The following is a 15,760-nucleotide window of genomic DNA, read 5'->3' on the forward strand; positions in this document are numbered from 1 at the left end:
GATCTGCTACTGGTGGCCTGGGCACAGGGGCCTATTGTTCCCATCATTTGCATCTTCTAACACTGGAAGAGGGGCCACCTGTGACCGACAACTCTAGTGGACTTCACCCAGGACACTCCCAGAGCCCAATCCCAGTCCCGGCTTCCCCACCCCACCCCCAGCTGTGGTCTCCAGACTCTCAGGAGCAGAGCCAAGCTGGACCAGGACACTCAGCACACAGGCTTCCTTGGGTTCCAGTGTCTCTTCCTCCTCCTCCTCCTCCTCCTCCTCTTGCTCTTCTTGTCCTTCTCCTCCCCTTCTCTCTCCCTCTCTCTCTCTCTCTCTCCCTCTCTCCCTCTCTCCCTCCCCCCTCTCCCTCCCTCTCCCTCCCTCCCTCCCTCTCTCTCTCTCTCCCTCCCTCCCTCTCTCCCTCCCTCCCTCTCTCCCTCTCTCTCTCTCTCCCTCCCTCCCTCTCTCTCCCTCTCCCCTCTCTCTCTCCCTCTCCCTCTCTCTCTCCTCTCTCTCTCTCTCTCCCTCTCCCTCTCTCCCTCTCTCTCTCCCTCTCCCTCTCTCTCTCCTCTCTCTCTCTCCCTCCCTCCCTCTCTCTCCCTCTCCCTCTCTCTCTCCCTCTCCCTCTCTCCCTCTCTCCCTCCCTCCCTCCCTCTCTCTCTCCCTCTCCCTCTCCCTCTCTCTCCCTCTCTCTCCCTCCCTCTCCCTCTCTCTCCCTCCCTCCCTCTCTCTCCCTCTCTCTCTCTCTCCCTCTCTCCCTCCCTTCCTCCTCCCCCCCTCTCTCCCTCCCTCCCTCCCTCTCTCTCTCCCTCCCTCCTCTCTCCCTCTCCCTCTCTCTCTCCCTCCCTCTCTCCCTCCCTCCCTCCCCCTCCCATCCTCTCTCTCTCAGTGCTGGGAATCTAACCCAGGGCCTCAGGGATGCCAGGCAAGAGCTGTACCACTGAGCCACATTCCCAACCCTCACAGACAATGTCACATTAACTGGCAGGTCCGATTAAAAATGAGATGGCCCTTGGAGACACCTTCCTAAACCCTTGCTCCTGCTGCCCTTTGCTGGTGAGTGGGCCCAGAGATGAAGGTTGGTGAGGCGCTCAGAAGCAGGCTCTGGGACTTAGTGAGACAGCTGGCTCTGTGATGGATGTGTGTATTCATCCATCAGGTATTTGTGGAACCTCCAGGCACGATTGCAGGAGTAAGGTGCTGTAGAGAGATGAGCAGGCGTTACGCCTGTGTCGTTCCTTGTCGAACCTCACGATGCGAGCACCAGTGCTAGCTATACTTTTCAAAGAGGAGACTGAGTGTGTGATCAGCTCAGACTTCCGTAACAGAACGCCACAGACTGAGTGTCATTTCTGCAAGGCACTGGGGTTGGTTTTTGGTGTGGCCTCTCTCGCTGTGTCCTCACAGACCTCTTATCTGGGCACAGAGCTATCTCCCAAAGACAGCCACGCTGGAGCTAGGGCTTCGGCCTGTCCGTGCGGGGCACAGTTCCGTCTCTGCCACTGAGGCGCCTCGAGGCTGCGCGGCCTCCCCCAGGCTGGTGGTGGCTGTGTGCTGGAGGTAGGCTGAGGTCTGCCTGGCCCACAGCCTGGCCACCGCGCATCCTGGTCTGGCTGGGAGTCTGCACCCTCCCTCCCCGAGATGCGGTCAGGTCCTGTCCTGTGCGTCCTTGGGGACTTGAGCACTTGTGGTTTCCAGGTGCTCTGTCACCCAAGTGAATTTTGGGACACTGACTTCTGAGAAGTGCTGAGATAACAGGAGGGCAGGCCTGGCGTCTGACCATTTAAACCAAGGAAACTGTGATGGGGAGATGAGGCCTTCTCAGGCTCTGTAGCTCTCTTGCATTTACTATTTTGGTGATGACTGACCCCTGGAACAAAGAAGAAATAAAGTCAAGAGTGGGGGTCCTCTCTGCCACGTCCCGCGTGGAGGAGAAAAGGGTCGACTGCCAGAGCCGGATGTTGGCGGTTTCTCCATTACTCACCTACTCAATAAGAGAGGGGGTGTGACGGTCCAGCCGTCCCAGCTCTGGCCTCTTACAACAACATGGAGATGCCCAACTCTCCTTTATTTATAATGTGCAGGTAATGGGGGCCAGGACCAGGAGGAGCTGCTTCTGTGATGGACAGGACACGGTGGAGTTGGGGAAGCCATTCTCTTAGCGGGAAAGTTCCAGAAGGGCACAGGGAACTAATTCTATGCAGCGCCACTTGCTTCCCAGCAGTTCCTAGAAGCCAGGCCTTGCGTCCCATGGCCCCACCTAGTCGATTCTGCTAAATAAGGACAGCTTCCCACACCCAGGCACCTGTGCCTTTGGAGGGCATGGAACTGGGGCCCTGGGGAGAGAGCTCAGGGCTGGAGCTGGCCACAGCCTTAAGAGAGGAGGCCCAGGTGAGTCATGGGAACTGTACTTCAGAAGCCATGAAGAGCCGGGTACAGTGGCACACGCCTGTAATCCCAGGGACTGTGGAAGCTGAGACAAAAGGATCGCAAGTTCAAGGCTAGCCTGGGTAATTTAGCAAGGCCTTCAGAAACTTAGGAAGAATTTTTCTCAAAATAAAAATTTAAAAGGGCTGGGGATGTGGCTCAGTGGTAACCCTGGGTTCAGTCTCCAGTACAAAAAAAAAAAAAAAAAAAAAAAAAGCCACAAAGAGTCACTGGGATGGTTTCACAGGGAGCCCTGGTGGTGCAGGAAAAACGAAAAAAAGAAAAACAAGAACCAAGCTAGGCACCAGGCCCACTCCTCTCCCTCACTCCCCAGCTGACCATAGGCAGGGGCAACTTCCTCACCTACAGAGCCTCCTATGGGATGAGGGACCACAAGCCAGAGTGAGCAGAAGGTTCTGGACACGTCTCACCATTAAACCCAAATCGAGTGTTTCCCAGAGTGCCCTGCCCCCCCCCCCAGCTGCCTCTCCCTTCTGCCCAGGTTTGCATAGGCAAATGCCATGGCCTGGGTGGAGGCTCCAGCCCATGCCATCTGGGCAGGCCACCACCAGCACAGGTATGGGAGGAGGGAAGGAGGGCTGCCGGGCTCAGTGACCGTCCGCCCTGCAGAACCGTCTGCTCGCTGGTCACGGAGGCCGATGGGGACACCTCCCCCTCCATCTTTGGCACAGGGTTGCTTTGCTCCACCGGAGACGTTCCCTCAAGAGGAACTCCTAGAAGGATCAGTTCACTGCCACATCCCCGGCAGCCCCCGAGCGCCCGTGTTATGGTCCTCCCAGAGCACAAAGTGACTCTCCAGGATTTTCAGAAATCAGTTACTGATGTCCAGTGAGAGCAGGCCACACTTTCTAAGAGTGCCTAACTTCACCCCTAGGAAACAAGCAGCCAGCTGGGGGTGCCCTGCTTGCTTGCAATCCCAGCCACCCAGTGGCTGAGGCAGGAGGATCCCAGGAGAGGCCTGTCTACCTGATTTAGCTAGACGCCCTCTCAAACGGAAAGGGCGGGGACGCAGCCCGCTGGGAGGGCTTGCCGTCACCTCTGCAGCCCTGAGCTGGGTCCAACAACCGCAAAACAAAACAAAATGGGGGAAAATCCAACCCACGAAATCCAGCCCACGAGAGCAGTGTTTTCCCATTTGCCTGATCATAAGAATCACTGAGGGTTCCACCCAAAGTCCAGGTTCTGGCCAGGGGTAACATGCTCACCTGTAATCCCAGCTGCTCTGGAGGCTGAGGCAGGAAGAGCGCAAGTTCCAGGTCAGCCTCAGAACTGAGCACCACTCAGTCGCCTTCCACCCAGGCCAGGACCCTACAGCACAGTTATTTGTGGTGTATTATTTTCCACCTTCACTGGCTAGAGTTGGTTTCTTACTTTCACTTCAGAACTCTAACCTAGGGATGAAACCACACCAACAGCGGTGTCACACCAAATGACTGAAGAAGCCCACAGAGGAGCCCAGGTGTGCGTCACCTGGAAGGAGCAACCAAGAGGACCCTTGGAATTTTCAAAATGACAAATAATAATATTATTGACAATAATAAGACAGGTGCTGTGGCACATGCCTGTAATCCCAGTGACTCAGAAGGCTGAGGCAGGAGGATCACAAGTTTGAGGCCAACCTCAGTAATTTAGCAAAGCCCTAAGCAACTTAATAAGACTGTCTCAAAATAAAAAATAAAAGAGTTGGGATGTGGCTCCTTGGGTAAGGATCTCTGGGTTCAATCCCTGGTTAAAACAAAACAAAACAAAACTGTGCACAGTGGTGCACACCTGTAATCTCAGGCGCTTGGGAGGCTGAGGCAGGAGAATTACGTGTTCAAAGCCAGCCTCAGCAATTTAGCGAGGCCCTAAGCAACTCAGGGAAACCCTGTGTCTAAATAAAACACAAAAAAGGACTGGGGATGTGGCTCAGTGGTCGAGTGCCCCTGGGTTCAATGCCCGGTACAAAATATATACATAAATAAATATGGGGGTAAATTTAAAAAAAAAGAAAAAAGAGGAAGGTGACCAGGATTTCCAATATGGGGAAGGAAGAAAACTACTGTGCCAGGAGAAGCCAGGCCCTGGGAGAGGAGGCCAGGCTGAGGCGAGTCCTGGGGAACAAGGCCACTGAGGCAGAGGCCCCTTTAGGGAGCTGCCTGGCCCCTGCCCCTCCTGGGGCCTGAGCGTCTACTGCCGCTGCATCAGAGGTTTGTGTCAGAGCCTCCCCGTCTCCCCTGAAGGTGGACAGGAAGGTCAGGTCCTTCTCAAGCACAGTTCCCTGGCGTTGGTCGGGTCTCCGAGGGCTAGGGCTGGCGCGAGAGGGCAGAGCACAGGGGCAGGAGCTGGGCTGGCATCGCCCTGCTTCCCTCTGTCCCAGTGGCCTGCCCTGCCCTGTTCCAGAACCTCTGTTCCCAGCAGGCTGGCAGTGTCTGCCTCCGTGACCCCCATGGCTCCTTGAATGAGGGGCAGTTCCTCCTTGAGCCACATCCCCAGCCCTTTTTTATGTTTTATTAGAGACAGGGTCTCACTGAGTTGCTCAGGGCCTCCCTAAGCTGCTGAGGCTGGGTTTGAACCTGCAGTCCTCCTGCCTCAGCCTCCAGAGGTGTGCCACCTCGCTTGGCTTGTTTTTTTTGTTTTTGTTTTTGAGACAGGGTCCTGCAATATGGTCCAAGAGGACCTTGGACTCTCAACTCTCCTGCCTCAGACTCCCACGTGGCTGGGAGCAGAGGGCCATGTGCTCCGCCTCCTCCTTGTCCATCCAGCTCCACCTACTTCTGCAGCCCCCACTCCTCCATGTTTCCCTGGGACTCAGGCACAACCACCTTCTCTCAGGATCCTTGGACCTGGGGTGGCCACTCTGTATTCTTGAACTTGAAGAAATTTCAGTTGGAAGAAATTAAGGGCTTTATTCAGTTCTCTGGTGGGCATTCTTGATATATAGGGAAACACAGTCAAAAGAAAAAAAGGGGCTGGGGAGATAGCTCAGTTGGTAGAGTGCTTGCCTTGCAAGCGTAAGGCCCTGGGTTCAATCCCCAGCACCGCAAAAAAAAAAAAAAAAAAAAAAAATTCAAATTCACACACACCCCCTATGGCAAGGCCTCTGCCCCAGGACCGTCCCTCCCTGCAAGCCCAGCCCTGGGCCCTCATGGTGGCTCCCTGCAGCCCCACAGCTTCCGTGCCCTCTTTCAGCCCAGAGGAGGCGGCGCCTGCTCAGGAAGCCTGGCCAAGCTGGGGCAGATGGAATGTCACGAGGCCCCTGCTGACCTGCCCTGCCCCCTCTTCCTGCAGGCCACCGCTGAGGGGCCCTTGCTCAGTGTGGGTCCCACACCAGGGCAGCCCCCACAGCAGCCACCTGCTTGCTCAGAGTCAGCCTGTGGAGGCCCTCAGTACTGCAGGCTCCACAGTGGGCAGTCGCCCTGTCCACTAGTCACAGCCCGACGCCTCCTGTGGGCATTCCATCTGTGTATCTGCCTCTCACCAAGTGGCCTGCGGAAAGCCCTCCTCTCTGCAAACACCCAAGGCCTCTCTGAAAGGCCCCTGTCTTGTCCTTTCTGGCCCATAGCACCAACTTCCAGGCCTGGCCTACAGGACAGGGCCCGTGAAGGGTCATGGAAAATGATATTCCTTCAAGAGAGACCCCGAAGAGCAAAGGAGGGCCGTGTGTGGGAGGAAGCAGGGGAAACCGGCCACACATTAAGGCTCTCCCCAGGGCATTCTTTCCTGATAACAGTGGGCTCTACAGGAAAGGGGCAGACACTGACCTTGACCTTCCCCCATGGCAAATCAGTCTAAATGACAACCAGCAAGATTTGAGTACTCATCCCTCGAGGTCTGGTTTTAACCTGTACAACTAACCCCTGACTGTCAAAAAACTGCACGGTCAAAACTGCATGTACGTGGTTTCCAATGATTACATCATTGTACCCTATAAAACCAAAATCCTCCCTGTAACTGACGGCCATTTTCCCATTTGGAAAATGGGCCCAATGGCACTCGAGTCCACAAAGGAATAAAGGCTTCTCTGAATCCGTCGAGGTCTGCTTCCGGTCCTTTTGTGCTTATAGCCCGAGCGCTGGTCTAATGATCTGCTGAGCACAGCTCCTCTCTAGGTGCAGACATGTCCCCTTAGGAGAGGCCAGATGCTGGCTCAGGACGTGCCTCCATTCCCACATCCTTCCTTGGAGGATGTGTGAAGGGCCAAGGGCCCTGACGTCAGCCTCCCTGTCCTTTACCAGGGGAAGAGCTGACCAAAGAGGAGATCCTGTCCCCTCACCCTGTCCCAAGCCACTACAGAACTGAGAAGCTGTTCCCCAGGAAAGGCCGACCTCTGGTGGTGAGTGCGAGAATTACAGACCACCATGCATCTGGAGCCAAACTGAAAGGGAAGAAGGTCCTTTGACCAGCAAGCCAGGCCAGCGCTGGGAGCAGGCCAGCGCCTCAGAGAACCCCCACACCCGGGCTTTGGAAGCACAGAGCTTATCATGGCAAAACCCACAAAACCACAAGAACGACGGAGGCACACGTAGGTCAGAAAGACCCTGTGGAGACAAATATTTCAACTACCTGAGAGCGTTGTTCTGATTACACATTTCAGAGTCATTTTTTCATACATCGGGGCCACCGTCAGGGACGAGGGACGTCCCACTGTACTGTCAGGGTAGACGCAGCTTCAGGAGGCGGAAAGGAACACACACGTTAAGCAAGTCCATGATGGCGTCAGGTCAGAGCAGAAGCCTTACTTTGGTTCCTTTCCATTTCATGAGGGGATGTGTGGTGGCCTGTCCCTCAGTCCCAGGACTCTGAGGATGACAGGAAGGGGTGTGGCCCGCGGGACCAGGCCTTATGATCTGAGAAAGGTAAACAGAGAAAAGCCCCTTAGGGGAAGGAACCGGCCTCCTCTGCTCTTGCCCCCACATTCTCTGTGAAGGCCTGGTGACCCTGCTCTGGGCTGACCCGCCTGGTAGATCTTCAGGAAGCAGGAACAGGCTTGCAATGGCTTTTGGCCTCCTGCAGGCCACACAGGCGCTTAGGATTTGGGAATTTGGTGCTAAGCCCTGAATGAGGAAGCAGGCATTCCAACATGATTCCAGGCCTGCCACATCATGCGGGCCAGCGTGTATGCCCCTTAGGGCCTGCGGGCAGGGTCTCCCTGGCGGCGGCCACAGAGCTTCCACCGTACAGCATGTGAGTGCCTGCTAGGGACTGGGGAAGAGGAATGGCCGCCTCCAAGTCATGTGAAAACACTTCTCTGGCCAAATGCCTTTAGACGTGTGTGCATGTGTGTGTGTGTGCGCGCACGCAGCGCCAGGGAGTGAACTCAGCCAGTACTCTACCACTCAGCCACCTGAGTCCTGCTTTCTTGAGTTTTCCAAATGAGAGGGGTTTTGGGAGGGTTTGTTTGGTACCAGGGATTGAACCCAGAGGTGCTTAACCACAGAGCACTGAGCCACACTGCCAATCCTTTTTTTTTTTTTTTTTTTTTTATTTTGAGACAGGGTCTTGCTAAGTTGCTTAGGGCTTTGAACTCACTATCCTCCTGCTTCGGCCTCCCCAGTCCTGGGATTACATGGCAAACTGAATGAGAGTATTTTATTAAACACTAAACGTGGGAGATATTCTTAGCAAACTGTTTGGGAAGATTAATGTCATGTTGTAGATTAGGTTGGCCCATCTTGTGTATAAAGCAGACTTCATCTTTGTCTTCTTAAATTGATTTAGAGTGTAGTTGTCTTTTTTCGAAATTTCTAGCTGGGTGTGGTGGCTCACGCCTGTAACCCCAGTGACTCAGAAGGCTGAGGCAGGATGGAGGTTTGAGTCTAGCCTCAGCAATTTAGACTGTCACAAAAAAGGCGGGGGGGGAGGGGTTGGAGGTGAAGCACAGTGGTAAAGTATCCCTGATTCAATTATGGTAACCAAAAGAAGTTTCTGCATTAATTTATGTCATTAAAAATGTTTACAACGTGCAAGCGCTTAAAAACAGAGTAACGTGAAAATATTGCAACCTAAAAGAATTTTTTTTGGTAGCAGGGACTGGACCAGAGATGCTCAACCACTGAGCCATGTTAGGTCGGGATTTAAGCGGTTGCTTGGGAGGAACAACTAAGGCAGTGGGCAGCATGCCCAAAAGCAACCAATCAAATGCGGAGAGATAAACCCCACTGAACCTACCACTCAGCAGGACTCCCCACCTATTCTGGCCTATAAAGACCCTGGGCAGCGGGGCTTATCCGGCTTTCCACCATGACCTGTACCCCAGAGGGCTGGGAATTTTGCCCTTACCCTTGCCCTCGAGCTTACAAGCCACATCCCCAGTTCTTTTTATTTTTCATTTTGAGACAGGGTCTTGCTAAATTGCTGAGACTGATTTGAACTTGGATCCTCCTGCCTCTGCCTCAGGCATGCGTCACTGTGCCTGGCACAACCTAAAAAAATTCTTCACCTCATTGTGTTTTACTTGAAAACTTTAACAATCTTTGAGGAGAATACATAAAATTTCTGCTTAATTCATCATTTTTTAATGACATAAAATTCATTTCTTCTGGTGCTGGGGATTAAGCCCAGGGCCTTGTGCATAGGAAGCAAGCACTCTACCAACCGAACTACATCCCCAGCCTGAGAGTGATCTCTTAAGAGTGAGGAACTGAGACAATGCTGTCCTCAAGTTTCTAGGTACCTATCTCTGATTTTTAGGGGCAGAAGGCTACTCCATAAAAGGATTATTGTCAGCTGAGCATGGTGGCACCTGTCTGTAATCCCAGCGATTGGGGAGGGTGGGGCAGGAGGATTGCAAATTCAAGGCCAGGTCAGTCTCAGCAATTTAGCAAGATCCTGTCTCAAAATAAAAAATACAGGCTGGGGATATAGCTCAGTTGGTAGAGTGCTTGCCTCACATGCACAAGGCCCTGGGTTCAATCCCCAGCACGGCCAAAAAAATAAAAATAAATAAAAAAATACAAAAAGTTGTGGGTGTAGCTCAAGAGTAAAGGGTCCCTGGGTTCAATCTCCAGTACTGGGGGCGGGGGGAATGGTGGTCCTAACAGAAAGACTCAGGAAAACAGGTCTTCTAGAATCTTCCAGGTAGGAATGGGCATGCTTGCTGACCACTTGACCAGTCAATATGAATGCCTCCCCTGCTACCAAGAGAATCTGGACTATCTGCTTGGAACCCTCTGGAGCAGGTTCTAATGGTTTTAGAGTAAACGGAGTATTTCTAGGGAGTAGAAGGTCTCCACCTTACGACCAGACTCAGCGCTCACCGGCATCACGGGGCCACGGTTAACCTTCGCGGGCTCCGGCCTTAACCATCAGGCAGGTAGCAGTTATGTGCCCTGTTCAGGACCTATGAAGCCTGGACATGGGTTGGAGCAGAACTCCAGCGGGTTCCTAGTCACCGTGGTGTCACTGCTCCTGATACAGGTGTAACCTGAGCCCCACTCGGGAGCCAGAAATCAGCTGAGAAGAGGCCTCAGGCGGTGCGGGAAGTGGGGCCTCGGCACAGCTCGCCCCACCGAGCAGGCTGACTTGCACGGAAAGGTTTGGGTAAGTCCCATCTGTGGGCCACCCAGGAAGCCGGGGCAAGGTAGTGCCAAGGGCCGAGCTGCGGGCGGGGATGAGAGGATGCTCAGCGGGAGCACCCGGTTCCGACCTGCCACTGCGACCTCGGCCCCCAGCCGGCCTCGCCGCGTGAGGCCGGCGCCCGGGGAAGGCCAGCAGCCGGGGGCCCGCCCCGCGCCCGCTTCCGCAGCCGTGCTGGCGCGCCGGCCGGGCCGCGGCAGGACAACGGCCCTGTGCGCGGGAGGGGCGGGCGCTCCCCAGGGCTGCGGGAGTTCGCCTCCTCCCCCGCAAAGGGGGCGCGCCTTCCGGCGTGGCTCCCCTCTCGGCGCCGGGGCTCTCCTCCCCCGACGCGGGGTTCGGCCCCGCGGCGCGCAGGGTGCAGGGCCGCGAGAGTGCGGGACTAGCCTCTCCGCCGCGGGGCGGCACCGCGCCCCGGCCCCACTCGGACCGCGCCCCCACCACGCCGCACCGAGGCCCGCCGGGAGGGGCGGCCCGGGGGCGGAGCCAGGCCGGCCGGCGGACGTGCGCGCGCGCGCTGTCCGAGGCCACGCCCCCAGGGGCGGAGCTCGAGGGGCGGGGCCAGAGCGCCCGGCGCGTGCGTGCGTGCGTGCGAGCGAGCGAGCGAGCGTGCGTGCGGCGTCCCGACGCCCGCAGCGGGCTCTGCTGACGCCGCCCCGGGGCCCACAGACTGCGGCCACCGCCCCTGAAGACTTCGGTTCACGACCCGCTGGGACAGCGGCCCTCTGGCGCTCGGCCAGGAGGGCCCGGGTCCCTCGCGGCCCGGCGGGGACCCGCCCTGTTCACCATGGCCGGGCCCCTGTGGCCCTTTCTGCAGACCCTCGACGTCCCTGCAAGGCCCGCCTCCAGATGGGCAAACGGAGGCACCGAGAGGGGCGCGCCCCTGCCAGGTCCACCCGAGTGAGGACGTGGCCTCGGAGGCCCAGGCCTGCTGGCAGGATGAGATGGTCCAGGCCGTTAGCAGGCGCGCCGGCGCCCGCCTGTAATGCCAGAGGCACAGGAGGCCGAGGCAGGAGGATCGCGTATTGGAGGATAGCCTGGGCAACTTAGTGAGACCCTGTCTCAAAATACGAAATAAAAGGGGCGGGGACTGTAGCACAGTGGTGGAGGCCTCCTGGGTTCTATCCCCTGTACTGCAGGGGAAAAAGTTCAGTGGTGACTAAGTAACAGGCGATGAGAGGACTGGCCGAGCGCGTTGAGGCTAAGATTACCTTACGGGATGGACTGAGGGAAACTTGCCAGATTTGATGACTCTTCCAAGGGAACGCCGAGGAAGTATGTCTTGACCAAGAAAATATATGGGCAACTCTGGCCCGTACTGTGAGAATCAAATAAATGGGGTTCTGTATGTGGGAATTAAGTAAACTAAATCCCGAGGTGTGAGAGGGGGTTATCAGAATCTGGACTCTGTCTCTGTGCCTTCACGGGTCTCACTTCAAAAGAGAAAACAAGGAAGGTCACCTGAAATCCCAGGTTATCCAAGAACAGGAGAATAGAAAGTTCAAGGCCAGCCTGGGCTACTTAGCAAGATCTTGTCTCAAAAAGCTGTGGGTGTAGTTTAGTGGTAAAGGGCCCCTGTGTTCAGTTGCCAGTAACAAATAAAGAGAAAAGAAGGTAAGGAGTCAGAGGTTTTATCCCACATGTGGAAGCCAGAGAGGAAAAAAGGAAGAAAAGGGGGCGGGGAATTTTACAAAAATCAAAGGGACAGACCAGTAGAGTAGAGGACCAGGAGAGGGTGGAGGGGAGAGAAAAGGAAAGTACTGGGGGAACATGTTGACCAATGTGTAGTGTTAATATTGTGTGCATGTATGAATAGGTAACGGAGTCCCACTACTATGTATCATTGCAATGCTCCAAAAAAAATTATGGAAAAGAAAAAGCCAGACGTGGTGGCGCACACTGTAATACCAGAGACTGGGGAGGCTGAGGTAGGAGGATCGAAAATTCAGTCAGTCTCAGCACCTTAGCAAGGGCCTAAGCAACTTACCGAGTCCCTGTTTCAAAATAAAAAATTTAAAAAGGACTGGGGACGTGGCTCAATGGTTTAGTACCCCTAGGTTCCACTCTCGGCACTGGACACACACATGATAAACAGATCTTCTTGAATCTTAGGTCTTCTTTAGACAGTATGTCCATCAAGTCTCCTCAGGGCCTGTGAAATGATTTAGAAAAATGGGTTTGCAGATCAAGTTCACAGGCTAGAAACCCCCAAGTATTGTGGGCAATTCTGAGGCTGGGGTTGTGAAGTATTGCAGCAGATTCCGGTCACCCCTGGATGAGGAAAGGTGGCTGAGCCACACCTCTGGAGGAGTCGGGAATCAGGAGGGGCTCTCCCGCTCTAGGGCACAGAGACCTGGGGAGGGCTCCTGGCAGGGCAGTGGAGGGCAGCGCAGGACCTTGTTAGGGAGACTGCAGTGTCAGGAGCTCTCAGCCCTGGAAATCAGTCTACAGCCTGGATCTCTGGACACAGCAGTAGGAAGCTGGCCATTGGGGAAGCCAAAGCCCAAGCAAAGCAGCCATGTCTGGGAACCTGTGTCAGATGCTCTCCTGTTTTTTCCCAACCAGATGGTCATCTTAGAAGTAGTTTATTAATAACAATGGCGGCAGCCCCTGTCCACACAGGGCTTCATGCTTTTCTAAGCCCCGCCCCCCGTGGCTGCCAGGCTGTAGCCTCCTGAATCTCTAGCACAAAAGGGTTGGGGATCGGAAACTTCAGGCTGCAGCAGTACTGGGATGTGGGGATTTTGCTCTCTAATCTCTTTCTAAGGTATTTGGTAGGGATTTTAGAGAACCTCACCTGCTGGGTGCTTGTGCAGGGTGCCCAGGTGCTGACACGCAGTGGGCACACATGCCTGCAGCACATGGCCCGGCAAGGAGGGAGGCTTCTGGGTGGTGGAAGTGTTTGACACCTTGGCAGGGATGTGGGTCACATGGTTGTTGCCTTGGTCAGAACCATCAAGTTGTATGTGGTCAGTACATTTCACTGTATACTTGGCCTAAAAAAATGGAAAGCGGAATGCTGCAGGCCCAGCTGTCTGGAGGCAGCCCAGGCCGGCAGGGTGCCCGGGTACACTAGCACACACTTGCTGTGGGTGTGGCTGGGGAGTTTCCCCTTGCAGACTACATGGCCCAGTGGCTTTGATGCCCAGAGCAGCCGGGGCACAGTGGAGGGTTTTGGAGGAGGGGTGCTGAGCAGGGGAGAGAGCTTTCTCCTTCCTCCTGGAGTGTGGCTGCTGGGCCCCCAGGCCAGAGGGGCCAGGGTGGGCATGGTTTCATGCCCACCAGTGAGCCATGGAGAGGCTATCCTGTTGGCTCCATGAAGCTGCTTCCCAAGAAGTGGAAAGGCCTCAGCAGTGCACCAGGAGCCTGAACCCTCGAGGTCGGTGGGCACTGCGTGGCTCTTGGGCCACATCCTGGAGGCGAGGCGGGAGAGTGGGCCTCTGCTGCCTGGTGCCTGCTGCGCTCTCCCAGGTGCTGCTGTGCTGACCAGCCCTGGTTAGAAGCCAGCATCACCCTGGAGGGCTGCCTGACCGTCTCTGAGCCTCCCTGAGACTTCATTTGTTAAGCTCGACGCTGCCAGATGCAAGGACTGGACAAGATTCATTTAAAGCACCAAGTTCACGGAACAGTAGCTGTTGGTACCGTGAGACACCAAGGACCTAGGGACTGGATGGGGAGGGGACACTGCCACCCTCTGTAGAGTTCTACACAGTGCTGCTGTCCTTAGCTGCCTTGTAGCGCCCTGAGGGCCTGTCCTGAGTGGCCTGCTGGGCCCTCACTCCAGAGGTGGTGGGGGTCACTGAGCATGCCCTCTGGGGTTTGGGGTTGGAGGGCTTGGGGGTGCCCAGCTCCCTGTGCCTGCTGTGATCCACAGGGAGGAGGGAGGGGAGACAGGCCGTGGGAGGAGCTGCTTCCTGCATTGCATCCCGCTTGGGGGAACCAAGGGAGGAAAACAGCCTTAAAACAGCCTCGTGCAGACACTGGTGGGCAGGCACATTGGGTTCTCAGGTGGTGTGACCTGACTCCTCTCTGTCTGTGACAGGTGGCACTGTGTTGGCCCAGCTGGCTCCTGGGTTCAGGAGGTCCCCACGTCTCAGCTCTGAGCAGCTGGGGCTCGGGCCCTGCCCCTGCTGCACCAGGCTCCCTCCCTCCCTCCTTGCTGTCTCTCTCCACGTGCTGGGAAGGGAAACCAGGACCACACTCTGCCCCGAGCCCAGCCCCTCCCTCGCACCGGGCTGTAGCCCACTCTGGGTCCTTTGCCCCGACCCCCAACCGTTAGGGCTTCTTAACCCAGAGAGGCTCCAGTGTAGGGAGCAGTGATTCTCCTTTGTCCTCGGGGCCTGGGTGGGTGAGTCCAGGATCTAAGAGCCACCCAGGTTTGGACCTGTGCGACCGGAGTCGAGGACCCTGCTGGTTCTGGGGTGGGACCAGGGCTGGGAGAGCAGGCTGCTTCGCCAGTGCTGGGCTCAGGTTTTGTTTTTGTTTTTTGTTTTTTTCTTTCTGCTGGGGTGGGTGCTGGGGATTTAACTCAGAGGCAATTTACCCTGAGCCGCATCCCCAGCCCTTTTACTTTTTATTTTGAGACAGGGTCTCACTAAGTTGCTTAGGGCCTTGCTAAATTGCTGAGGCTGGCCCTGAACTTGAAATGCTCTTGTCTTGGCCTCCCGAGCCAGTGAGATCACAGGCCTGGACCACCACGCCTAGCTAGCGTCGGCACCTTTGCTGGCCTGCTCTTGTAAATGCTCAGCTGGACAGTGGCACGCTCGAGGGAAGAACGAGGAGTCTGCCTATGAGCATCCGTTATGTGCGCTGTACTCTGGCCCTCATCACTCCTTCCGTTCATCCCTGTGCCCACTTTAGGGACGGGCAGAGGCCGAGGGAGGGGGTGTTTCTGGACTGAGGAAGCACGGTCAGCAAGTTCCAGACCGCCCAACTCCGAGCTCCTGGTTCTCTGGCCAGCCTGTGGTTCCTGTGGGGACACGGTCCTGCTGGGACGGCGCCCAGGCTGCCTGCTCTGAGACCACTTGTTCTTCGGGGAGAACATTTACCTTCCTGTATCGCTGTGCTGAGACGACTGTGCTGGGGCTCCTCAGGGACAGGCACGGGAGAGGCCCGAGCCAGCAAGTGGCATCAGCGGGCGCACACTTTGTCCTGGAGCCTGGCCTGGACCCCACTTTTCTTTCTGTACCTGTTTGGAGGGAATGGGGGCTTCGTGCTCCCTGTGTGGCCATTAGTGCTCAGGGCCAGCAAGCTGGAGCAGACTAGCTGTGCGTTTCGGACTGTGATTCTGGAGGGCTGGTGGCACCCGGCCAGCCTGAGCTTCCCCAGAGGGGCCAGAGCCTGGCCTGGTCAGCGAGCAGTCTTGAGCACTCCGGGCACGAGGAGCGCCCAGGCTCTGAACTCCCTCTGAGCGGAACTAGAAAGCCAGTCAAGCGGGTGCGGTGGCCACGCCTGTGATCCCAGGGCCCCGGGAGGCTGAAGCAGCAGGATGGCGAGTTCAACGCCGGCCTGAACGGTTTAGCGAGGACCTAAGCAACGGGTCGGGGGCGTCTCTAAATAAAATGTGCAAGGGCCCGGGGATGTGGCTCGGCGTTGAGTGCCCCTGGTTTCCACCCCCAGCACCCAAAACACACAACCACAAAAGCCCCCCGAACAAACAAATCAAGCTTTCAGGGCCCGGGGAACAAATGGGAGAGCCAGTGACCCCGCCCAGTGACCCCGCCCAGGAAATGCAACCAGCCGGGCGGGCAGGGCTGGACTGGTGGGGGGA

At 56.2% G+C, this 15,760-nt stretch overlaps 1 non-coding gene across 1 annotated transcript; it reads left to right on the top strand.

The window, feature by feature from the left end:
* Positions 1–9,268: 9,268 nt before the first annotated feature.
* On the top strand, positions 9,269–9,345 carry Trnav-cac (transfer RNA valine (anticodon CAC)). Its single transcript has one exon. It is a non-coding gene; the product is annotated as a tRNA-Val (tRNA).
* The last annotated feature ends 6,415 nt before the right edge of the window (positions 9,346–15,760 follow it).

Source organism: Sciurus carolinensis, chromosome 13 (genome assembly GCF_902686445.1).
Source record: "Sciurus carolinensis chromosome 13, mSciCar1.2, whole genome shotgun sequence".
NCBI lineage: Eukaryota > Metazoa > Chordata > Mammalia > Rodentia > Sciuridae > Sciurus > Sciurus carolinensis.